Raw genomic sequence first — 25,994 nt, 5'->3', positions numbered from 1 at the left:
TGACACTCCTCTCAGTAGCTTACTGCTGGTATGAGCCATTTCCTTACCCTCCCTACCAAACACCTTTTCTTGATCCCTTCACAATTTTTGCCTACCCTATCTCATTTGGACACAAAGTGAGTATTTGTTTAGTCTTTTGCTCATCCCTTGCATCCAGACTACATGCAAAATTGGCTGCTGCAAACTTTTGAGGAAATCTAATTCCATTTTTACGAGCTCCAACTTTTGCAGGCTATAATTACCTCTTGCCATCATCACTGAGACCTCTTTCCTGGCGGCTCACCTGACGCAGGCATGCACACACGTGTACATAAACCATGTCCCTGTTTCCCCCAGCTCTTTAGCCTGTGCAACCATTGGCTCACCTGCACTGGAAACTTGCTATTGCTGCCCTTGGCACAAGTCTTTCAGCTGCTCCAGGCTCTACCTCATTTTCCTCCTGTCTACCAGGTATTGTTTCCTGTGTCACCCTTGCCCATCAAGCTGGTGAGGAAGGGCTCTTTTGTGTGTGCTTGCAGTGTCTTTCTGGGTTGGCTGGGCCTTACTTTTGCTATATTGAAATACCCATTGTGGTTGCCTCCACTGGATACCTTCATACCTTGGTGTGGAGATGCCATTTCTGTAGCATGTCCAGCCACCTTTCAATGCTCAGCCTCAACACAACTGCTCTTTGTTGTTCTGCTTAGTTCTCCTTGTCTGTCCATCTTGGTCTAAAGCAGGTGGGCACCTTTCTACATAAGGGTGCTTTCACATTTTAGTCTAGCCTAGGAGATAAACAGCATCCTAACCTGGTACTGAAATATTTTTTAACAGCTCTGGTAAACTTATCCTTATTGTGGCATTTCCTTTCAGTGAGGTTAAATTCTTAGGCTGACCTTTGTAAGAAAGGAAAAAATCCCCGCCACTTCAGAAGTTACTTGCTGGTTGTCTGCAAATTTATGGAGGATGTAAACGGTAAGCTTTTGTGGAGAAACAGCCTTTTGTCAGAGTACCTGCTTTGTTTACTCCTCGATGCATAGAGTAAAATGGGTAAAATGCCCAAACCCTTAAAATACAGAGGAGCAGAAGCCCCTGGATATGAGACATGAAGTAGTGTTGCTGCATCCACTCTGGTTTGGGCATGCTTGTCTGATTTCAGAGCTAGTGGAGCAGTCATGGTATGTCTTTTTGTCTTCTCCCTGCTTTTCCTTGGAGGCTCTCTGGCAGGTCTTCAAGGGCAGAACTTGCAATCCAAGATTGCTTGATTCAAGATTTGAGAGCAGAAGCCCAAGAAAATGTAATTTTAAACATACAGAAAATCTCTGCATATCCAGCCCATCAGCACAGGGTGCCTATGTAAGGCTTATCTCTCCTGCCCTACATCCCTTGATTAATTTTCCTCATTTCTTGGTGTACATGAGTTCATCTGCTTCAAGCAGTGGGGCAGCAGAACAAAGCAGTTTTCAAAGGAAACAAAGGTCGTTTATATCTGGTTTTCATTTCCTTTTTCTTCTATTTGGTAAAGTGTACAATATTTAATAACAGAAGACTTGCTCGTTCTTGTGTCTCAGACTCTGAATTATTAAATCTCAGAATCTCTGATTCAGATAAAGAGTAATTAGTGTGTGCAGTAATCTTCCTGACACGTGCTTGAGATGTAATCAGGAACCAAGGTGCTCGTAGCAAATCTTTGTTAAAGTACCATCTTACCAGGAGTGCTTATAGTCAAAGGTAAAAAAAACCTCTTGGAAGCTGAGAGCTTTGGGAAGGTGGGATCAGGTGTATGTAGAGTTAGAGACAGTGCTCATCTGCTGGGTTTATCCTTCATTAAAGTTTCAGCATAGATCCTCATAACATAGTGTCAGTAGAAACACAGACAAAGCTTAAGGGATTACACTGATTAATATGTGGATGTAAGTTTTGGGTTTTATTTGTTGCATTAGAGCTCAAGGAGTCATTTGGATGCTTTGCTTGGACTCATGCCCACATCTAACCATATGGTTCAGCAGTTGATGGAATGCAGATAATAACTTAGTTTTCTTTGCTATTTAGGTTCAAACTTGTGCTAACAAGTCCCCTCCCAAGCTTTGTTCCAACCCACTAGGTGAACCTAATAGGGAAATTCATCTCTCCATGCCTCAGTTTCCATGTATAGCAAACAGCAATAATAGTAATAATACACTGCCTCTCTTTTAATGTGTTTGGCGTGTATGGATGAAAAGCACCAAATATAAGCTTGCTATTTAATTATTTGGCCTACTACTTGTACTCAGTTTGTCTGACCATGCAGAGGAACACCCATGTTTGGGAAACCTGGACTTCCCATATCTATCTGGGCAGTGCTACCAGCCTGCCCAGTTGGGATGTGACCTAGAGTATGGCAAATACAGCTGGCATTAGTCAGCTGGCCACTTCAAAAGGTGAGGAGGAGAAGGGAATGAAAACTTGCAGGGGGAAACCATGCTTCAGACTTGAATAAAGGAACCTTTTTCTCTTTTGACCAGGGAGCCTGGATATACAGGCAGTGCCACTTCCTAGGTAATATTAAGCTGTATTCGTATTTCAAAAGAGAAGTGAGTCAAGCCAGCTAATCCATGTAAGCTGTTGTCATAGGTATGTGGTGAAATACACATCTGTCAGCCCTGAGCAGTTGCTGTGTGGGTCTGGGTCAAGGCATATTAGTGCCTCTGTTTCCCTGGGTATGGGAAGCAAAGTCACAGGGTGTGGGAATACCAATTTCTCTTTCCCTAGCAAATTAGTGGTGAATGACTTTTCAGATCTGGGGTCTTTAAGGCACACTCTGTGAGTGTGGATAGCATGTTGTTACTGCTTTTTACAGGATTAAATTTATCCCAGGAGGAATCTGCTTTGGAGTAGACTTGAAAATTTGGAGGCAGGCCAAACCAGCCCCAGAGGGCTGTGTGCTGTCCAGAGGTGTCCTGACCTTCTGAGAACAGGTATAGATATATAGATAGACATGTAATAGCAAATGTATCTACAATATTGATACCTATTTTAAATCTTCCAGTTTAAAAGGAAAATGTTTAAACCTTAAAAAAAAATCAGTAGTTTAGAAAAAAGTATATGGAGCAATTGTACTAAGAATTTTATTGTGCCATAGCATTACACTATTTCTACCAAGGCTATAGGCAAAGGCTTATGCCTTGGATTTGAAGAGTATCCAATGTGTCCTGGTCTCACTCTAGAAACCACGTGTAGGAGGAGACAGTTTCAAAATGCAAGACTTGCTGTCATTAGTTGTTCCTCAGTCTCCTGACTCTAAGGCTGCCCCACCTGAAAGCAGCTGGCAATCCTTTTAAGGGGTGTTGGAGCTGATCTTCAAAGTCGTGTGATTTTTGTAATGTTTTTAAGGAGCAATCTGACTTCAGAGTCACATGTTACTCTATGAAAATTTTGGGGAGATAATAGTGGTCCAAAAGTTCTGCACAGATGTAAGCACAAAGGTAAAATGAATATTTAAGTGTAAGTGGTTCTTAGTGCCCCTGAATTTACAAGCAAATAAATATTTGATTTCATAGCTCTTACCCAGTTTCTGCCAATAGCAATATCTTCCAGTAACAAAGTTATGGCCTCCAGATAGATTGGAGAACACAGATTTCTCTTTTAAGCAGCTGAAATAAAAATTTTATGCGATCTGAAAAAAGTCTGACTATTGGAGCATACCAGCTGTCTGTGAACTAGTTTCAGCCTAGCCATTTTCCTGTGTAGTGTGACCTACCTGACATATTATTTGCTTTTCTCCTTCTGCTTTTTTATTCTTTTCTAGTTTCGTTGCCGTTTCTCCTGTTTAATGGAGTTGATGCTAATGATATCTTTTCTGTGTGTCTAAGCCACCATCTTTTCTCCTTCTGCTCCATAGAGCTGTTGTCTCTTCCATTGATTGCCACAGCTTTTATGTGAAATGGAAGTTACTAAATGTAATGGTGTCTCAACATCAATGAAAAGTTTAAGTAGATACATTGGATTTGGTTTTGCTATAAAAGAACAAGATGGAAGTGACACTGTATTTTGTTTTATGCCACAAGTAATTGCTTTTTTATCTGAATGGCCTGAATAACTTAGATCTAGATTCTGCATGTGGTCTGCAGGTACTTAGGTTTTGAGAATTATTTGTGCACCAAATAGTTCATGATGATCACAAAGTTTTTGTAGGAATGGTGTTAGAACATTTCGCACTAACTTTTTCAAGCCTACATACTGTGATTCTTTTTTTCACAGTTATGCCTAAACCCCAAGCCCAGAACTTGTTTTGAAATACTGCCTAAATATTTTCTTGGTGTGCAAGCTTTCTTACTAATTCCAACTGAAGTCACTGTAGCTTAAATCACAGTGCAAAAAGCCAGAAATATGCAGGATCGAGGCCACAAGTTGTACATGATGAGGGGGGAAAACCCTGCACCATCCCACACTTAAAGTTTCCCATTCAACAAGCCCTCAGTTTAATACCTGATGTCCTCATTTGTGTTATGTGGGAGACAGTTCACATGCCAAGAACTGGAGCAACTCGCTCTGGTCTGTGATTTTGACATTGAAAAGAAAACATCATTTCTGGTTCCCCTGCATACGTTTCTCCCAGTGTAGTGAGTCTGGTCATTCTCAAAGCATTTTGTAGCCTCTTGCACACAGTCTGGTGCCTTGCTGTGGTCTAGACCAGATTAGTCTTGGCAAATGCTTCCCACTGGTGTTAGCAATGATGAAGGTGAGCATGTAAGCCAGGCTTACTGATTTCTGCTCTCATCAGTCGTGTCACTTAGGTTATTACTGCTGACCTCAGGAGCTCTTTCTTATCCCTGCCAGCCACCTCCACCTCATGGGAGAGGTATGTTGGGGAAGTTGTAAAACAGTAGGGAAGAGGCAGTCTAGGCATGTACTAATTTTAAATTTTTTCCCCCTACCTAATACTTTTTCCAATACTTTCCAAAGGTCGGGAACTGCAGAATGCTTGCTGTCAAGCTTGCACTTGCTTTGCTACTTTTGAAATCTGAGCTGATTTTGCCTTTTTCCAGAATTTCTGAATGACTGCAGGTCTTGGAGGTTTGATGCTTCACATTACTGGGTAACTTACTTAAGTAGCAACTTGTGCTGTATTAATGCTGACTTTTGGTCATGATTCTGCAGTCTTATTTCAATGTCTGCTCTGTTTCTGGGGGTCAGGAGGCAGCTTTGATCCTTCTCTGGTACGAAATGTCTCACATGGCTCTTGGTGATGCTGTTGGGGGCTTGGTGTGGCCATTGTGGTATTTCTCTGCAGGGAGAGTGAGTGAGGAGGTAATTGCCTTTTAGCATTTTTAATGGTTTGGAGCTGAGTGAACACACCCCAAGCTCTGTGCCTTTTCAAGCCCTGAGATCCTGGGAATGCTGCTGTGGTTACATACTGAGAATCTTATGGTATCATGGCAAATACCATAGTCTCTGTGAAATGCATGCAGTAGTGTTTGCAGCTTCTGCATGCTCTGATCATGACAGCTCTGGCAAGGTCTATGATAGCTGTTAGCTGCAAGTAGGTGTTGTTACTTGTGGAAAGAAAATCAAATGCCACTGTGAAAATCTTTTGTAAACCTTCTTGTGTGTCCTTGGCTGTGTCTAGCCTGCTCTGAAATTCCAGAGAGAATCCATGAGAATGGATCTGGAGCACAGATTTTGCACAGATCCATGTGGGTAGTGCTATGACCATGACCCTTAAACACTGCTGTTTCCCTGCTCTTGGGTGTCATTACTTACCAGGAAACAGGTGGAAAAATTGTCCAGGAAAAATAGACCAGTCTTTTGCAGTAGGCAATTTGGGTTTTGGCAGCTGGGGTGAGGAGGCCAGTTTCCATTGGGCATCTGTTTCAATGTGAAAAATGGCAGGAAATCTGTTTTTTCAATCTTTTTGACACTTGTCTATGCATTGACTCAAATGCCCCAAATACTTCACAGCTGAGATAATACCAATAACAAAAGAATGCTTAATTTCAATGTTGCAAATATCTGAAGCAACTTTTCTTTTTTAAATTGCCTCCATCCAGAAAAAGCATTGCAAAACCAGCACTATGTGTAGCCCTGCATCATGTGAAGTGTTAGCTAGAGAAGCCTCATCCCCTGCCCTCTACCCATTTGTATTTGTTATCTGCTTCCCTGTTTGGATTTGGGCATCCCTCATGTTTCCCCATAACAAATCTTTCCAGTTCCCTTAATCACAGGAGTGATACAAGGGAGTTGAAGGGTAGTTGGTGGCAGTCCTCTTCCACTCCTTTTCTCTCCCTGAAATTTGTGCCTGCTTAAACGTGCTTTGCCTAACTGGCAGATGGGCAAGACTGTGTTCCTGTGGAGTCAGGAATAAGAGGAGCATCAGAAGACTGCTGTGTTATGAAGACTGGTGGAATTTCTCAGGTACTGCTCTCTACTTGTAGATCAGGACAATTTCAGAGTCCTAGTGTTTTTGTTCATTGATTAAAATGAAAACATGGAGTGTGCAGCTTTGAGCCCTGTGTCATTTTATGTATAGAAGAATAAAGTGGGCCCCTGGAGAGCAGGAAGCAGAACACTGGTCACAGGCTGCTTTGCTTCCATCCCTAGAAATACCTCGTTGTGGATTTTTTACCTCTACTGCTGTGGAAGAGTCCTAGCTATAAGCCTGTGCACATGTGAGCTGGGCAGAGTGGTGGGTGTCACACTGCCTGGCTGTGTCCCCAAGTAGCACCAGCTTCCCTCTACCTTCATGACCTCCTGTGTGAAAGTCCTGGGCCCAGCTAACCCCTGCAAACCAGTTTGGTTTTCCTTCACAAATTACTATGAAACTCTGATGCAATACAGTACAAAGGACCACACAGCTTTCTTTTCTTCAAGACCAAACCTGGACAGAATTTTTCTTCTTAAGTGTTGAAAACCTGCACATGTAACTTAAATAAACAAACAAAAAAAAATTAAAAGCAATTTTAGCTACTTAAAATCTATGGAATCTTCACATTTTCAAAATGCAGTGTACAACACGGGTGCACTTCCAACATCAAACCTTTTTTATAGTGAGGAGGTCAGAGCTCTCCCATAGTTTCCAGCAGGGCTGCACCTTTCAGTACACATTTTTCCACCCCATTTTTTTAGCTGTTTGAACTGCCCTGGAGCAGAGATGAAAACCTTTAAAATGACAGCATGAAAAAGATACTCCACAAGTGAACAATCTAGGATTAAAAAAAGAAAACTATTTTTCCCTCCCTGATCGACTGCAAAAACAGCTGGAACAAAAAGAATCCAGCTTCATGTTTAGAGAAAATAAGCCTTTGTGTATTTCATCAAATAATTGCGGCAGCTAAGATTTTTAGCTGGCTGTAGGGCCCTTTGCTTTTCCTGTGTTCCTACTAGTCAGTCTGGATTAACTTCAGTATTTATGGCATGAACTGAAATAAGAGGCTGATGGCAGAGCCCTCTTGCAGAGGCTGTGGGTGTTTGCTGGGCCTTCCAGTGCCACAACCTCCTCTTCATCCTCCAACACTGAGGTGCCTGACAGTGTGTGGTCATCTGTGGGGCTTGCAAATGAGAGGCCACTCCTCTCCAAAGAATGAGCTCAGGAACACCAGCCCTATTAATTTATTTTCATTGGCATTATTAGGAAAGCAACCCAACCCCAAACTCTCTGTTGTCAGGATTTTCTTTAAATAGCCAGTTCTGGAAATGGGAAATTCCTTTACCTCTGGAAACAGGAAACAGATCTGACTATTACATACTGGTTTTAAATCTTTCAGTTATTCCCTGCTGCCCATCACCTCTGACTTCCTGCTACTCAGCAAAATTCACTATTTATTTTTGATAAGCTAGTGTCTGGGGATGTTGTGCAAGACTCAACTGTGAGTAAATCAATGTATTTTGTTTTAAAGCTGGCAGAGCTGGTGTTTTCTGTGTCCATCATATCCATTATATATATGAACACAAGAAGTTTCATTCCCTGTAGTTTGATACAGAGGTGTACAATCTGTTGACTAAACAAAATAAGAAGGAAGAAAATGAGAATTGGCATCACAGAAGTCAGTGAAGAGCAAGATTTTTTTTAAGGTTAGTAATCAAAGCCTACTGACAAAAAAGGGCATACCAGTGGAAATAGAATACTCTATTCAAGGTCAGAAGCAACTTAAAGGTGTCTTCTAATCCATCTCCTTGCCCCTGAGAAGGCTAGATGCTTATTTTCAAAACCTCTGATGAGGGTGACTTCACAACTCATCAACAAATTCTGTGTTAGGCCTTTACTCTCCGTCTTTTCATGATATCCTCCAAAATTATTAGGTGTATAGTAAGGTTTTGTTCTTTTTTGTGTAGTAGAACAATTGCTGACCATCCTTTTCAAACAGTTTCCTGGCTTCGGGTCTCTATATTCTCAGGATGTATTTGCCACCTGTGTAACCTCTTAAGCATCTGAGCTTTTCCCTATAAATCATGATTCCAAATGTTTTTTGGCTCTTGTTGCTTGCTTCTCAGACTCTAGGCCAAATGTGCCTGCCTTTTGTTTGAAAGGGTTATTTCCCAGATTGGACAAAGCCTCCATCTGAAGCCTCACAGCTGATAGCAGAAAGAAATAGCTGCCTTTTGAACTGTGCCTATGATACCCTCCAGCTCTGTGCTTTGGGGGTCCTTGCAGAAGCTATGTGTCATTGATGCCTAACCCATTTCCAGACCTGTTCATAACTTTGGTGGCACTGCTGCCTCTCTCTCTATTCCACTTTTGTTCCTGTGGAGTCCTTCTTTCTGAGCAGAGCACAGAGCTATTAACTGTTCTGGGAATGTGTTGGCTCTTAAATAATCACAAGCAGAGGCACTGTGCCAAGTTTTGGTTTGGAGTAACTGTTTTTTCTGCTTCCAGACCTTGATGTAGCTCTAGAGAAATAAAGGTGTTTACGGATGCATTATGAATTGACACCCTGGTTGCCAGCCCTTTGTAGCCAGGCCCCAGCTCTGGCTGGGTGCTGTGACACTTCTTGTGCTGTGAACATGCTTGTGCAGGTGGGAGTCTCTCCATTGATCCGTCGTGTTTATGTACAGATTGTCTCCCTGTCATGGTGCACTGGGTCATTCTCAAAGCATTTTGTAGCCTCTTTCACACAGGGTGAGATTCATCTTCACTGCTCCAGCCCTGCTTCTGCCCTTGACACTGAATTCATTGCCTCCTGGCTGTTCCCTTCAGTGCTGGCAACGCATCCATGCCTCACAGCCTCTTCCCAAAACACTCCAAGAAGTGTAGAGCTGCAGGGGTGGATTAGCAAGTTGTATCTGCTGTCCAGCCTGTGTGATGTTGAGCTCTAGAGATCACTGGAATTAGAAGGGAGGAGGGCTCCCTGCAGCTCCCCAGCACTGCAGCTCACCCTTACAGACCAGGACACAACATTGGTATCTATATCATGCACTCCCTGTTTATAACCATATGTGATCCTTAGCTGACTTCCTCTGCAAGTGTCTCAAACAGAGACAGAGAGGTAGTGGTTAACACCAGTTCGGAAATGACCTGCTGCCGATAGATGCTGCTATTGATCTCTGTACACCCTCCTGGGTAGCCAAGAGGGAAGTAGCTAACCTGGGGAAGTCGATCTTGTACAGTAAGCAACAGTCCTAAACTTTAATTCACTTCTGGTCCATGCTTTAAACGTCACATCTCTGCCAGGCACCACACACTGCACTGCTCAGCCCTGCAGTTCCACCTGATCTCTGCCACTGGTCTGGTCCAGGACTCAGTGCTTTTGATCTTAACTTCATTAGCTCTCAGAAAAGGGTAGCTGCTCTTGGCAAAGGATCCTAGAACAGTCGACACATTAGTAATGAATTAAAACAGACCTGAAATAACTCTTTGTTTTAATTCCAGCATAGCATGTTGAAGCAGTTCAAGTATGCTTTGGCATACTGAGTAGTAATGGAGATTTTTTTTTTGTGCTGGTTAGTTCAAAAAATTTTGACTGAGTGCAGCTGAAACAATAAAGACATGTCTTCCAGATCAACTGTAGTTCTCAAAGAGTCTGCACTGTTCACTGACTGTTTTGATACCTTCTTGGTCTAAATAAGTGATGGTTTTACCTTTGAAATATAACTAATGGGGGAAAAAGAGTGATTAGCCTTTAGTTGGAGAGAGGCTTTCAAGTGATATCCCAAGAAATGTATGGGAAAAGAACAAGAAATTACTTTTTTTCTCATACTAAAGAGTAGTGATATTAATTTTTGCCTTCGTTGAGTTTCTCTGGAGCCTGTCATGGTGTTTTCTAGAGTTTACCTGAGGTCAGTGGGAGCCTTGCTGGTGATCTCATCATATCCCCATGCAGTTCTGTCATGGTGACAACTCATCTTTCCAGCTCACTTGGGGAGGAGGCTGGATATCCTGATTCTGATGCAGAGGAGTGGAATAGCCAGCTAACCAGTCTGGCTGGGTGGTTTTGGTGTCAGTTCCCAGATTTTAAAAAGGCAGCTGAATCTATTTTTTTTGGTGTCCCTGAGCTGGGGTGCTGTGTTTGTGCCAGCATTTAGGTCGCAGTTCTTGACAGTGTCAACTCAAATATGTGTACAAATGTCATTTTGTGTAGAGTCTGGCTTTCCTACTTATGCAGCAGTGACTTGCCAGGGCCCCTGAACACGTACAAGAACTGGGCTTGCTCTGACTGGCACTTCTAGCAGCTCTGCCCAAGGATGTGGCTTGTGGCTGTAGCAGAGGAGGAGGACTGCTGCAACAGTAATCTCCTAGGCTGGCCAGATATGCCTCCTGTGCTTTCTTCACCTGGGAGTTGTATTCAGAGCTCATAACACTTAATTATTGCTGTTCCCATCAACATATACAAAGGTCCTAATCATTCTTGTAGCGTTCCCAAGTGCTTGGCACTGAGTACAGTCTCTGGGACTGCAACATGTTATTTTCTAATACGACCTTCCTGCAAGTAATTTACCTGCAACATATGATCATTATACTCCTGTTTGTATGTGAATCGGAAGACTCTTTTGGTATAATGCATGCTAGCATTTTGGAGCATGACTTCTCTTGAAGGCATTAAGTTTTCAAGGAGTTAAGTATGTTAATGTGTATTTCACAGAGAGCTAAGTGAAAAATGGTAAGTAGGTTCCCTCTGCTGCCTTGAAGGAGGGTTGCTTTTATTTTTTTTAAACATAGATGGCCTCTGCTGTCTGCCTTTCGTTTAAATAAATGCATAGCTGGTAGATTTGTTACTTTTTTGTTGGAGGGCTATTGAAATTTGGACCTGTGGCTTCACACATGTATTTTAAGCATTTTTATTACTTTCTATAAAATATGAGTGGCGCATTGTGTGAAACAGTCAAATGGCTGGGCTTCTGATTGCCAGGGGCCTGGATCATGTACTCTGGAAGAAGAGACTGAGGGACAGGGGTTTGTTCAGCCCTGAGGAGATGGCTTTGGAGGAGACCTTACTACAACCTGCCCCTATCTATGGGAAAGTTGATGAAAAGATGTAGCCAGCTCCAGGGAACAAGGATTGCAAACTTGAGTCGGATTTCCTGAGAAAATATTAAGGTAAGACTATGTCCATGGGGAAAACTGTGCATTGATAACTTGCCTAAAGAGACTCTAGGAGCTTTGTTCTCAGAGGTTTTCAAGGCCCAGGTAAACCAAGCCCTGGGCAACATCACATGAAGTCAGGGTTGGCCCTACTTTGAGCAAGAAGGTCCCTTTCCACCTGAGCAGTATTATTTAGTGACTTTATCCATAAATTTAGGGCTTGGAAGTGAGTGGAATGCAGTGGGGCCTAGGCTTGCATTCCCTTTGGTGTTCCACTTCTAAATGGGGTTAAACAAGTGACTCTGATGTGATTGTGCTGAACTTGCTGTTAGTGGGAATTTCTGTCACTGCAAATGTTTCCATGAACATTTGACTACTGCCTAAGTGCATCCCCATGTGGGAACACTGGCAGGGTCAGTGGGGTGTTTATCTGTGATGCAGCAAATACAGTCCTGAAGTCATCCGAGCCTTCAGCCTCACTGAATGTTGATATACTGTAAGAGTTGACCCAGTTAATGCTGCAAATCCAGGTTTCATTGCAGGAAACAGGAAGAAAAATGAGATTAAAGTTATCTGGGCTGTCTGTAGCTTGCTCACCCCAAGCATGCTGGCTGTCCAGTTGTTGGGGTGCCTCTTCCAGAGGTCAGGGGCTGAGCTATCCATAGCTGAGGATGGCAAACCCTTGGCAAGCAGCAAAGCTGCTGTCCGGTGGGCGCGGGGCCGGTGGCAGCAGCATGGGTGACAGCCGCGGGTCGCTTGGCATCCTCGCCAGCACCGCCTGGTTGTGCTGCTGCGCTTTCAGCAGCGCCGGCAGCCGCCTCTGGGAAGCGAAGGGCACGGGGTGCGCGGTGGCAGGGTGCCCGGTGAGCCCGCCCGGGTGCGGGCGGACGAGGGGCGGACGAGGGGCGGCTCCGAGCGCCCGGCGGGAGCCGCTAGAGGCCCCTCCAGGCGCGCCGATGGCGCCCGGCCCTGAGCGGCTCCGGCGGGCGGCGCCGGGGAGGGCTCCCGCCCTCGGATCCAGCCCGTTTAAAGATAAACATCGTCTCAGCAGCCGGCAAGAGGGGAGATGATTCTGCCCCTCTACTCCGCTTCTCTGAGACCTCCACCTGGAGTGCTGCATCCAGCTCTGGGATCCGCAGCACAGTAGAGCCGAGGACGTGATGGAGCGGGTCCAGAGAACGGCCGTAAAAATTATTGGAGAGCTAGAGCATTTGTGTGGTGACAGGTTGAGTTGGGGCTGTTCAGCCTGGAGAACAGAAGGCTCTGAGGAGGTCTTTGAGCAGCCTTCCAGTACCTAAAAGAGGCTTAGAATTACAGAATAAGCTGAGTTAGAAGGGACTGAGAAGGATCATTGAGTGCAACTCCTGGCCCTGGACAGAACCATTCCCAAGAATCACACCAGGTGCTGGAGAATATTGTTCAGAGGTTTCTTGAGCTCTGTCAGGCTTGGTGCCGTGACCATTTCCTAATACCCTATGGATGAAAAGCCTTTTTTCTAATACCTAACCTAAGAAAGATGGGGACAAACTTTTTAGCAGGGCATTTATAGATAGCATAAGTGGTGGTTATGGTGGTTATGGTGGTTATGGTTTTAAGTTAAAAGAGGGATTTAGGGTGGATATAAGGAAATTTTTATGAGGGTGGTGAGGCACTGGAACAGTTTGTCCAGAGAGGAAGTAGATGCCCCATTTCTGGGAACATTCAAGGTCAGGCTGGTTGGTGCTCTGAGCAACATGATCCAGTTGAAGATGTCACTGTGCATGGCAGGGATTTGGACCTTTAGAGGTCCCTTCCAACCCAAAGCAGTCTATGATTCTGAGAAAAGGGAGGAAATGCATTGTGGCCCTCTATTTTTGTGGGATCTTTGGCAGCAGTGGATCCCCAGACAGACCCCATAGGAGGTGAGCTGAGCTGAAACAGTAATGGATGCAAGTCTGCCCCAGCAGTGGACCAAGGCAGAGTCCTTTCCAAATCTGATCTGTGGCTCAGCCTCCACAGATCCCATGTTTTGCACCAATTTCTGCAAGCACCCATCTTTCTGCTCAGACATGTGAGATTATAGAAATGCAAAGTTGAAAGTATTAGCTCTGCCTTTTCAACTCTGGATGATTTTATTCTGCGTCCGCTTGTCATGTTCTCTGGGAAATCTGAGCCACTTCAGGTCACTGGTACTTATTCCTATTTTCCTTTTTGTCCTGCCTCTCTTCTTAGTCATGAGGGTTTTAAGGCAGAAATTACTGGTGGTCTGAAGACTTCAGCTACATAAATTCATCATACGGATTGTGTTTGGCCATTGCAAAGTATGTTTGACAGTACTAAGGTAAGAGGCTAAATGCCTTGGTGATTTATAGTCCACTTAGTGCACAAACATAATTTTTCATTTACCTCATCAAAACAAAGTTCAGCATTAATGAGGATAGTTCATCACAGCTCAGCTGCCCTGATGTAGTTTGAAGCTCAGGGATCTCAGATGGGCTCTGGGAAGGGTGCAGAGAGCAGAGCCTGAGTGCTTGGTGTGTTCTCAAGCAAGATATTGAGGTATTGAGCAAGGGTGCTTGCCCTCTCCTTGCAGCCTGCTCCATTTGGCCTTGCAGTAATTGAAAGGAAAGGGAAGTATGTTTTTTTTTCCAACATGAATAGTCCTGAATATATTTTTACAATTTTTGGGTACTTCTCTGCTAAGTGTAGTGTATGCAGTCTATATAATAGCAAGCATTATGCATTTAAAATCTGTCCAAAGTTGTTTTGCCAATGTAGGATAACCAAACAGCATTGAGGTACTCCTTCATATTCAGAAGCTTTATTGAATTTTTGGCAAACACTTTTGTGAAAATGGTATATATGTAGTCACTTAAAAACAAGTGATAAGTGATCAGCTGATGAAGAGTATGTTTTATACTGATGTTCCTTTTCTACATCTCCAAATTATATCAGGGTTTTTTTTTTTTTTTAGAGGCATGCCAAATCAGCCTTTTCAGTATAGAGGTATTATTTTTATAACCTTAAGTACAACAGCACTGGGAATGTAGTTCTGAGCTGAAACTTGAGCTCCCAACTTTCTGCCTTGCAGTCAGATTTTGTATTTGCATTTTTAAGCTTGTGAAAACTAGGGAGTTAAAAGTTGTGCAAATGGTGCTTCAGCATGTTTCAATAACACCAGGGCCGCATTGCCTGTCTACACAGCTCACCCCATATCTCTTCCCCTTTACTTTTTTTCTTCTTTATATTGTTTAGGTTTGACCGTGCCTAAGCAACAGGCTGGCTACCTATACACAGTATCTTATGCTATTTTAAAGTGTAGATTTACAGTGCAGAAAGACAGGGGAAATGCTTCAGAGGTGAGAAGAATGGTGAAAGGGAGGAAAACCCTTCGTGATCCATGACTTTTAAGGGATAAATGGGAGATACATTTCTGTTAGCTCTACCTCATGAAGATTTTAACACACCATTTCCCATCTTCTTATCATGGGAGGTCTAGAAGAAAAATTGACCTGCTCATTCATCAATCCATCAGCAGTAACCTGGTTGTTTCTTTCACAATCCCAGCTGCTCAGTCTACAGCAGATGGCTTGCCCTTCCTCAACCGTCTTTGTTCGTTTTTTAGGGGTCAGCTTCTGTTTTCACCACACCTCTTAGTTCAAAGCTACTTTTCATTGAGCTGTCTGTCCTTATTCTGCATCTTGTCCTGCTCTGTAGCTCTCTTGGATGTGCAGTGCTCTATAGCCTATTCCTGTTCATATCCCATGGTTGTGCATCTTATTCCTGGGAGGGGGAATGGCCACCAGGATCCAGTAAGCAACCTGAAGGAGTCCAACCAGCACACAGCCTGTTACCAACCTACAGGTGAGCGTGCAGTGTCAAGCCAAGACAGCAGGAATGAAGGACAGGAGGTGTGATGAAGGCAGCCAGGTCAGGGGTAAGGACTGCCAGGTTCCTGCAGCAGAGCTGCCTTACCCTCAGATGTGGTGTCATCCTGGGATGTGGCACTGATGCCTGTCTGAGCCCCTGGAGGCTTGTCTTAGCTTCTGTGTAGCAGGCTGAGACATAAATGTGCAATGGGGAAGAAAGAAGACATTTTGAAAAGTTTCTCATTGATTATATGGCAGCAAGTCAGAGCAGACTTGGCCTGGGGCTCAGCCCTGATATTCCAGTAGTCTTTACTTTTTTAAAGCACTAGAATAAGAAACAGCAAAGTGTGCAAGAGAGAACATGGCAATCTCCTCTCCCTTTCCATCTCTCTCACTGTCTATGCTTTTCTTTGGTCTTGGGTATGTTCCTCTTTGACCAAAGAGGGTATAAATTATGGGATTTACTTCTGAGCACCTCATGGAATAGCCTGGGGCAAGTCATTCCTAGAAGGTGCTTTCCTCTTCTTAAATGGATCATTAACGTTTGCAGCTAAATACCGAAGCAGGGAGAGGAGAGAAACAAATGGGGAAATAGTTTCCTGAAAGGAGGAAGAAAGAGCTGTTATTCGTATTCACTCACCAGAATATTCTTAGATGTGCGTGGGAACAAAGCCTAACAAAAACAGGGGGATAGAGAGAGGCAAGCCAGGTGATAGTGATGTGCCTGGGACAGTCCTGAGGGAGTCTGAGCCATGTCATCCTTAGGCAGTGACCTGGTAATTCTTCCTGAAGGAGGTTTCTTCATTTCTTATCTTGGTCCCCTTCTTCCAGTACAGGAAACTGTAGGAAGTGGAGGTGTTTATGAAGAAATTAATCAGTTTTGGTTGCTGCTGTGTGAGTGTTAGTTGTGCTATTGCTGTTACTCTGGTGCAAGGAGCTCAAGGGAGGTGTTGTGATGCAAAGCTGATCTCAGGTTGCTTTCCTGGAGATCCCAAAGTGTTCAGCTGCTCCAGTGTGCTCTTCCAGGGTGGCAGGATTGTGCCAGCAGAGTGGGGGCAGTTCTTGTCAAAGTGATGGGGAAAATGTGTCTCTCAGAGACCTGGAGAAGCACTTTACACAAGGAGTTTGTGTAACCTGTAGGGAGGAGAACAAACCCCGAGGGAACTGGTTTAAGGTTTGAGGCAGGTCAGGAGAACAGCAGAGGATTAGAGCTTGCTGCCTCTCTCTGTTCCCTACTGTCAGATCACTTTTGACCCTAGTCAGATTTCATTACTCTGGATAGGTAATTAGCAGCCACTCTTACTCAGTAATTAGGGGAGCGTGTGATTATAGTGCTGAGGTAGGGGAAAGTTATGCCTGTAAAGTCCAGCTGGCAATTCTGTTTTGATTTGTGTGCAGTACCCAGTGGTACAAGGTCCTCATATCCCTGTAGATCTTCATTCCCATGGCAGTAGCTGTAGGAGGTATTGCTATAGACCACTTGGATGTAGGTTTCACTCTTTTTTCACCGCTGGCCATCTGAAATGGGAGAGTGTTAAAATAGATTTTAAAGGATGATATACAAGATAAGCAGTTTGTGGAAACTGTGGAAATGCTGGCATTGCTCCACATGGTTGGCAAGGCTAAGGGAGGTGGGAAGGGTTGTGGTGAGCTTCTGTGGCAAGAGAACATGGGCAGTTTGATCATCATCTCTCCAAGCTTTCATAAAATACTAGATCTTGGGCTACAGTGGCAGCATTAGGATTTAAATGCTGTGTCTATTATACTGTAGCTAAAAGGAGACAGTGTCTTAATATGTAGCAAGGTTTTGCACCTGCTTAATCAAATTATCCTTCTTTGCTATATTTCACTCCTGTAGATGCTTCTAATAGGTGCTGATGGATCTACTGTGGCATAAGAAAATAACATTTGTGTTGCCTGTTACATTAATTTCCCAGATAAAATGAGGCTACCAGGATGACCCATCTGACTCCTGTGATATTTCTATAAAGAGCAAAATTGAGTACTGCTGTTATGATTAGTGTATTAAAAGTATTAGGTTTGTTGTCTTAGCTGTGCTGTGTTTTCTCATGTTCCCTCTTGTGCTGATTGCTAGTGACAGGCTTTGGCAGGAGCTAGCCTAGGCAGTCCTTCCTGTGATGGGAACCAGATGGATGGTTTTGCTCTGGCTGCCCCTCCCATTGAGCACCAGGAACAGGAGGAGGGGGAGCCCTTTTGCGAGGGAGGGGGACTCTGTAGAAAACTCAGTGAGTGGCAGAGAACCAGTTCTTGTCTATCCACCACTTCTCTTCCCTTGAGGCTCCCAGTTTTGCAACTTCTAACCTCACCCTTGGCTTCAAATTCTTGGCTTTCAAGCGATTGTGCTGTATGTTACATTTTCATTACTGGTAAAATTGATGGAAAATCACATTTTATTATGTGAAAAATGCAGTGTTCTTTACTGTCAAAGCTCCATTCAGCTGGAAAAAATCTATGTGAGGCACTCTTTTATATTTCATGTATTTTGTGCATTGGTTGGAATGAAAAAATAATGAAAGGCTGTATTTTGTCAACTTTTGCATCTGTCTGACTGGCAGCACCGACTGATTTGTTTTTTAAATGTATTTATTTCTTGTAGTAAGCACTATTATTCTCCACCCTTTCACGACAAATGCAAATAATATGTGGAATGTGCAAATAATATGGGAAAAAGAGAGATGCAAATTATTCAGTCCCTCCAGGTAGGTCTGAGAAGAAGCTGGAAATGTGACTGCAGCATGAAAACGTGCTGTCTTTATACCAGCTGCAGCAATGATAACAGGGCTGCTGTCTGTCTGTGTTACAGGTTTCTGTGGACAAATCTGTCGTATATTTTTAAATTTGTTTTTTCTTCTTCTTTTTTTCCCTTTTCTCTCCTGTCAAATTTTAAATGGGATCTGGGATCTGAAGTACATCACTCTGTCCATAAACCCTTCTGCCCCTTGTGGGACCACTGCTGCCCAGGTGTGGTAAGCCCAAATTGCTGAGGCTCTTGGGCTGAGCACTGGGAATGAGCTAAAAAATTTCTTGGTGTTAGGGAGGACAGGTGGATACTGCTCCTGAGATCCAGGCTGGAATACCTTTTGGCATGAGTCAAGCTTCCCCTCAGGGGAGAAACGTGGCTTCCCTTCCTGCACAGCTGTGTGCCAGCTGTGTTGGTACGTGGGCATGAGTCAGATGGAAGGGAGCCAGACTGATCGGCATTGCAAGGTGCTGAAGCTCTTGGGATGTCTTTGCAGCAGGAAGAGGTTTTGTTCCTGCCTTGCAATGGCCCCTAACAATGCTCCTGCCCAGGAGAAGTTGTTGTGCCTCTCTGCACTGCTGAGCAGTGGGGATGTGACCCTGGGTATCTCAGGCAAGCTCTTGAGCACTGTCTGAGGGAGGAGGATGAGGTGCAGCTGACAGACCCATCCTGCCAGCAGCTGCGGTGTTCTCCATGGATCAGGCACACCTGTGATTCAGGATCTCCCTGCAAACTTAAAACAGTGTTTTCTTTTATTACAGGTTTTTTTTTTTTTTTTTTTAAGTCAATTGTTTTCCTACTTAGATCACTGTAATTGCAATTTCAAGTGAAGAGCCTGTGAAAAGAGGTGCGAGGGTGTTCCTTCTCACCATTGTTTTATTGTTGCCATGTGTAAAATTCACTCCCAATTCCAGTAAATATTTTAATATGACAACAAATTTTAAGTTATTCTAAATATTTATAAAGTGATATCTTTATTCTTGCTTGTTCCATATAGATTTTTCTATCAGTGTAAAAACACAAACTAGTAAACTCTATAGTAAAAGCTTACAGATAAAGTGGTAGAAGTTAAAGCTTATGTAAAGATCCATAAAATCCATCTTTATAACTCAGACATTGTTTATTTCTGCACTTTTTGACTCCCAACCCTGTATGTGTTAGGAGCTCTTCAGTGTGAGCTATTAGTCATTAGCAGAACCCTGGTCTGGAGATCTTCCTGGCTGGAGAAGGGTACCTTCCTGTGCTTTTGTAGTTGATTTGCTTCAAAATCCTTGTGAGGGTGCTGAGCTTGTGCAAACTTGCTGGCTGGAGAGTCAGTGGTCAGCAATGCATTTGTTTGAGTGCAGTCAAACAGAAGAGGATTCCAGAAGCTCCTTCTTAGAGCAGTACCAGCTGTGAGATCAGGCAAGGTTGTTCAAGGCTTGATCCAGGTCAGGAGAGACTGGGCCAGAGGTGTGGACTGCGCATCTCTGTTGGGCAACCTGTTCCAGGAAACTCTTGATATTTTGATGTTTGTTACCACGTGGCACTCCGAGTGGTCAGAGGTAAGTATGTGGCACTGTTCTCTCTGTAGATGATATTCCTGAGACTCTTTGTTTAGGAGGCAGTGTAAGTAATGACCCCACAAGTCTAGGACACTTCTACATGGTGCTCCCTGCCATGAAGAGGTGGGTGCAAGGGATGAGGCCCTGCTTTGTCCTTTTTTGGGGGTAGGTACGGGGCAAGCAAAGCCATCCTGCCGATCCAGGTGGTGAAAACCAGCACAACCTCTTCTATTGCTGGTTTTCCTTGACCTTTTTGCCACAGCCACATATAAGTGATGCAGTAGGCATGGTGGTGCTCCTGGGCTGTCTGTCCTCCTTTCTCCCCAGTAGGTGTCCTGGCTGAAACAGTCTGCCCTGGACTGGCAGCCTGGTAGTTGCCACTGCAGTTAATAGCAGGGCTGAACCTTGGTGTTCACTGCTGGCAGAAATAATTCTCTCTGTTTGTGTTCAGACACAGGGCTGGGACATGGGGCTATTGTAGCACCTCACTCAGGGCCTGAGATCCCCAGTGTAAGCCTAGAGAGAGATAGGCACCTTCTGCAGCTTCAGCTGGGGATAGAAAACCAAGCCTCACTGGCAGGATGCAACCCAGGAGGTGCCTATAGGACTCACTGTGCTTTTGCATTTTCTAATCTGCTGCCTAAAGCATTATCTTGCTTGCTCAGACAAGTCATTCACCACATCAGGAATGTGTGGGAAAAGAACTCAGTCAGGATAACCAGAGGGAAATAAATGGCTGTGTAGTTGGCCATTTGGAGCTGAGCTAGCTAGGGAATTTTTTCTTTCAGCAACACCCTAAAAAAAAGTAGTGCGAATGGGTGTGAAATATAAAGAGAATTTGCTTTCTTCTTGCATAGGCATATATCCAAAAAAAGACAAGAGTAAATATAGAGACATCTACTGGTAAATGCTTTGGTAGGGTGTTAAAGGATCTAAAGGCTCAGTGTGCTTGACTAGTAGGACATCAGATCTTCCCCATTGAAATGAGCTTTGAATACAAGGGAACTCTCTTGACACAGCAGAGAGGAGAAGCCACAGTGATCACCTGGGGTGTTCTAGTGCGCTGCTCAGTCACACAGACTCTACTTCTCCCCTTGATTCTCCATTTGTGCTTGAGGAGAGGATTCCAGACATAATGTAAGTACAGAGGGGGGAACCATGTCCTATGTTATGGGCAGCAAAATGAGACTGCAGTGGGTCAGATCCCAGAAGGCACTGATGTTTGTTAGAGGGGTGCAGGGAAAAATATCCAGGCTATGGCACTTCTGAAAAATGCAGAATTACTTTGCTTCTGTGACATGTAAAGTGGATTTCACAGCTACTGTTTCTGTTGCTATTTAGGAGACATCAGCGAAAAAAGCCAGGATAATGTCTTCTGCTACTGTAGAAATGCCAGTGTAAATTATTTATTTCCTAATTAGTAGACATTGCTCTAATGATAGAGATGTTTAACAACAAGTTATTTCTATCATATCAAACCCTGTATTCTAGAGATGGCTTTTTCCCTCTGTTGGGTGTAAAAGCAGTTGCAGGGATTAATCACACTATAATGCAGCCAAACAGCTCATCCCTGCTTGACTCAGGGAGAAGAGGCTTTTTGGCTTGATATACACATGAGGAAAATCACATCCTAGTTCTACAAAGTATATTTTGAGAATAAAAGCTGAAGTTTAATTAAAAAAAAAACTAAACTAAACACCTTGTTTTTCCCAGCAAAGGAGGTCATGCAGCCTGATTGCCTGCCCATCTGTTGCTGTTTATAAGTATGTTATATTTTTAAAGGCCAATATTAAATGATATTATGTAGTTATCTACTTTTTTTTTATTATTATTCCTCATGGCTTGTTAAGCACTGTCTTTATACCAACCACTGTTCTTAAAACAGGATTTTGGTTAAAATAGCATATACCTGCCATCTGGTTGAAAAATTTAAGCTTCCTACACAACTGAGTGGAGTTGAACTACAGTATTAGGAATAGCTCATGTTCTCTTGAAAATAGCAGCTGATGGCAGATTGCAGAAATCAGCCAGTTATCAGTTGTCATTAAGCTATTTGATATCTGACACACATGGAAAGCATGCTATTTATAAGTGTGCAATTATGTTATAGAAGTAGTACTTTTTTTTTTTTTTTCTCTCTTTCCCTTTACTCATTTAAATATATTGGTTTGACTGGACTGGAAAGCAAAGTCTCCCTTTATATTCACAGAATAGATGTGCTGTAGACTGAAGGTGCGCCAGACTGTTTGTAACATTTCTGTCATCAAAAAGTGATCTGAGAGGGGTATAGAAATAAATATGATCTTCCTGTGCTATATAGCTGTAGGTGTCTAAAGAGAAATATCAGCTACAAAGAGCCCAAGAAGCAGAAATATGTGGAACTAACTGGTAGAAGATTGTAAAACTGGAAATTGTAATGGAAAAGATGCATTTTACTTTAATATGTATTTGCATTTCTGCTAGCAGGAGAAAAGAACTCAAGTCTTAGCATCAACTAAGGCAGAAACACTAAAAGCATAATTATTTGCTAAACCTGGGCAAGGCACCACAGACTCTCAGAAGTATAGGTTAGTCACTAACATGAAAGCTTAATGCTAACCACTAAGCAAGGACTCGTACAGCGCAGGGCAGAGGGTGCTGCTGGAGAAGACCGTGAGGCATGGTGATGCTATGACCTGTTCCCTTGTCATACCTTGTGAGGATGATTACAGAAAACAAAGCAGAACCTGCTCAAAAAGAGGGATTAGGAATTATTTTGTGAGTGGAAATGTGAACAAAAAAGCAGTCAAAATAGGATGGGGTGCTTTAAGGCTAATAATTTTATTCAGAGGGGGGTGTGAGGAGGTATTATTTTCATGTGGGCTGAGGGTTAGTCTGTGATTAATCTGCAGCAATGACATTGAAAGCTTGTGAGCACATCCTGCAAGATTTTGTAAAAAATAAATATATAAATATAAACATATAAATAAAGTATAATAAGAAATAAATTAAAATATAATAATATATAGATGATATCTGATTACTCTCACAATTTTTTTGTTATATTAGACCAGAAATGTTTTGAGTACAATGAGGAGCTTGTTGACCCCACTGAAAAAACTCTTCTCCTATATAAATGTTGTCTGGGAAATTAAGGTCTTTGGTGTTTTGGCTTCTGCACAGTCTTTCTTGTTGGAACTCAAAATGTCTCTCAGACATTTTTAGAGGTTCCAGGCCTTGGTCAGAGGCATTTTAGACCCTGGCAGGCAGCTGGAAACAGCTGTGATTTTGAGTTTGAGCCATGGAATGAGTTACCAACTTTGAAGGTGGAACAAGCAGTCACAAAAGGTTAGATAGTATAATAAAAATAGTTACAAAGTTGAGGGAAATTTTTTTTAGTATTGTACAGGGGGGTTTTAGCATCTGTACAGGGGGTTTTTTACTTTGTACATGGGGGTCAGAAGTTCTAAGATGGAGGAAAGTGGGCTGATCCTGTTCTTCCTCCTTCTTCTTCCCTGCCTCCATGTTCTCGGTGATGCTGGCACGGATTCATTTAGAGTAGAAAAGCACGTTGTAATATAGGTAGTAGGTATTGGGGAAAAACTGTAAACATATAATACATAATATATCGTATAAAAGATAGCAGCAGCCCTGGACGGGGAGAGAGAAGAAGAAGACACCAGACATTAAGGGTGTCAGGGTGTGTGTGTGCCTCTGCCTGGGCCGCTGATCAAACAGCTGCAGCCCAAGAAGACAAGCTTTTAGATAACCAACAAGAAACTGCCTTGAGACCGAACAGCAAGAGGCTGTGGAGTTTTTCTTTGGAAGCACGGGTTGGAGGAGAGACTTTACCACCACACAAGACCCCAGAGCAAGTCCGGGGTTCTCACACCTTTCTCAGGTTTGAAACTGTTGGGTTTGAATCTGAATCCTCTTGCTTTTCAAATGACATCTGAGATTCTGGTTGTGAAAGGTCTCTAGTCATTTTGCTTTTAAAAGTTACTTCACCCATAACCATCGAACCATAATAAAAATGTGTTCAGCTTCATAATTACAAGTTTTATGTTTTACAGTCAGCAGAGGTATGTTCTAGCATAGAATATAGAAAATTAGGCAACAAAGGTGTAGGTCAGAGGTTGTGGTTTTCTTTTTATTTGTTGACTTTTCCTCACCAGTGTTTTTGAAAATTTTATTGTGGAGACTCATCATGTCTCCCTTGCTTTTGCAGACCTTCTTAGGCCATCAAAGCAGCTTCAGCAATCTCAGCATTTTGGCACCGTTGTAACTATCTTGACCATAAAAAGACTTGTACCTGGTGCAGAGAACACCTCCCACAATGGAAGGTTTGCAGGAATGAGGGATGCCCAGGAGCGATTGCGGCTCTCCAGCGCTCCTTCCCAGGTGTGTGTACTGCACGCCAGCTCTCTGTGCTTTCCTGCTAACCTAGCTGGTGTTCCCAATGAAAATCAAGGTCTGCAGCTGCTGGGAGAAGCCTGCTGCTGGCACACAAAAAAAGCTGGCAGAGGAGGCAGGGCCAGACTCTCTACAGAGTGAAAAGTGCAGATGTTTGTCAGTTCAGGGCAGTTTAATAGAAAGCGTCTCTTCTTTGCCACTTCCCGGACTGCATACAGTTATTTGCAATTCCAAGCTGCTTATTCTCTAATTTAGTAGCTAATGACTCATCTGCCCTGGTGTGCTCCTCCTTCCCTCCCAAGCCACCAGCTCTCCCTGCTTGCTCACTTGCTCAACAGCCGACTAGAGCAAACCTGCAGCCTGCTTTAGTCCCTTTTGGCTCAACCTTCACAGGTCGTTTCAGCCTCCCCACCCTAGCAAAAGGTTAGTGAAAGCCCATTTCTCTGCCTCTGTTTCTTTGATTTGTAATTTTTTTCATGGGTTTATCTGCACAACAGATGGCTAATAAAAAAACCCCAGTCGAATAATCTGAGTGTGTCTTGTTGGGGGTGGTTGGCAGAAAAAATTGGGAGGGAGAACAAGTACTCGTGGATCAAAAGTAGCTGTGCAGGCAAATTTTATTTAAGGACAGAACACGGTATTTTATTTTACTTCTCACATTTGAGGAAAAAGAAATGTTAAAAATGCTGACTATAGTTGAAGAAAACATTTTTTACGTGTATCAGAACTTGTAAAGGTGAAAAGGAGTGGTCCTTGGTAATTAGGGTGAGAAGCATCCTGGAAGACAAAGATGTTTCTCAAAGGAGCTTGATGGTTTTGCAACTGCATAAAAAAATTTTCCTTTATACTGTAGGAAGATGCTAGATATGGTGGCATGTTACACCTAGCATTTTTGTAAGGAGGTTAGGAAATGATGTAGCAAAAGGTAGTTGTTTTTTTTACATTGGTTCTAAAAGTATTGCATGTCCAAATGAATTAACTGTCAGGTGTAAATGTGAGAACTTACTCTCAACAGTCCTGAAGTATTAAACTTTTCCCAGCAGAAACTTGTCTTGGAAATGAGCTTTCTAGGACATTGTTCTGGTGTTGTTCTCAGGTTAATTATTCCAGGTCAAGTTTTCTTGTGGAAGCTTAAGTCATTTCTCAGCTTCTCAAATTCTGACCTCTTTATGTCAGTGGGGAATCTGGTAACACCCATATTTAGGCCACCAGATGCACTGCATTCTAAGCATGTGGGGCTTTTCCTTTTTTTTAAGGGAAGCAGGAGGTGAGAGAGAGGAGCTCTAAAACTGGTTTTGTTTGCAGCAGCATATAACTTGATTTTGGCTTAAGGGAGTATCTTTTCTTTGACTTGGGAGGTTCTGCTTTTACCAAGAGCTAGAAAATGAAAATTTTCTCACCATGGCCTACATTCCATGAGAAACTTTTAGTTATGTTGGAAAATATGTGCTCTGTCTGACCACACAGCCTTTAAAGTAGCAGCAGCCAGAAGGGTTCTGGGATTGCCTAAGAAATTGCAAGACTAAGGAGAACTTCCCAGCACCCAGTGTACACCTCAGGTACTTTGCTGAAGGGCACCAGTTGATAAAGCCATCAGTTCCAGCTGGGAGCTGCCCAGGAGCACCCTCCAGGCCTTTAGTGCTGGGGATGCAGCTCTCTCTTGTTCCTGCTTCCTCACAAAGTAACCACAGCCTTCCCTATCATCTCATGTTGCTCAAGATGAGAACATGTGTGCTGAAGTTCAGGATCAAGTTCCATGGGCAACATCCAATATAATCTGTCTAATCTGAATTATTTTTTAAATTTAGTTTAAATTTTATGTCACATAGTGGTTGCTGGTGCCAATAGGTATTTTGCATATATATTACCGAGTATATCGCACAGAAAATTAGTGTTTTGGGTTAAGATCAGGAAAGAAGAAAGAATAACTTTTAAAGTCTGTAAACTTGGCACAAAGCACTCTTGAGGGCAAAAAT

General features: G+C 43.1%; 1 protein-coding gene across 6 annotated transcripts in view; it reads left to right on the top strand.

Annotated features, from left to right (window-relative positions):
* STOX2 (storkhead box 2) overlaps nt 1–25,994 on the top strand; it is a 142,641-nt gene that overhangs the window by 23,543 nt on the left and 93,104 nt on the right. For 2 of the 6 annotated variants that reach the window (XM_077782899.2, XM_021544263.4), the window contains exon 1: nt 12,456–20,763. The exons of the other annotated variants lie outside the window; for them this stretch is intronic. The gene's annotated coding sequence lies outside the window, so the exon portion shown is untranslated. Of the gene's footprint in view, nt 1–12,455; nt 20,764–25,994 lie in introns of those variants that run through there. 6 annotated transcript variants of the gene reach the window in all.

Source organism: Lonchura striata, chromosome 4, assembly GCF_050655825.1.
Source record: "Lonchura striata isolate lonStrDom1 chromosome 4, ASM5065582v1, whole genome shotgun sequence".
NCBI classification, from domain to species: Eukaryota; Metazoa; Chordata; class Aves; order Passeriformes; family Estrildidae; genus Lonchura; species Lonchura striata.
Note: the sequence above shows the minus strand (reverse complement) of the source record. Positions and strands in the feature narration are given on the sequence as shown.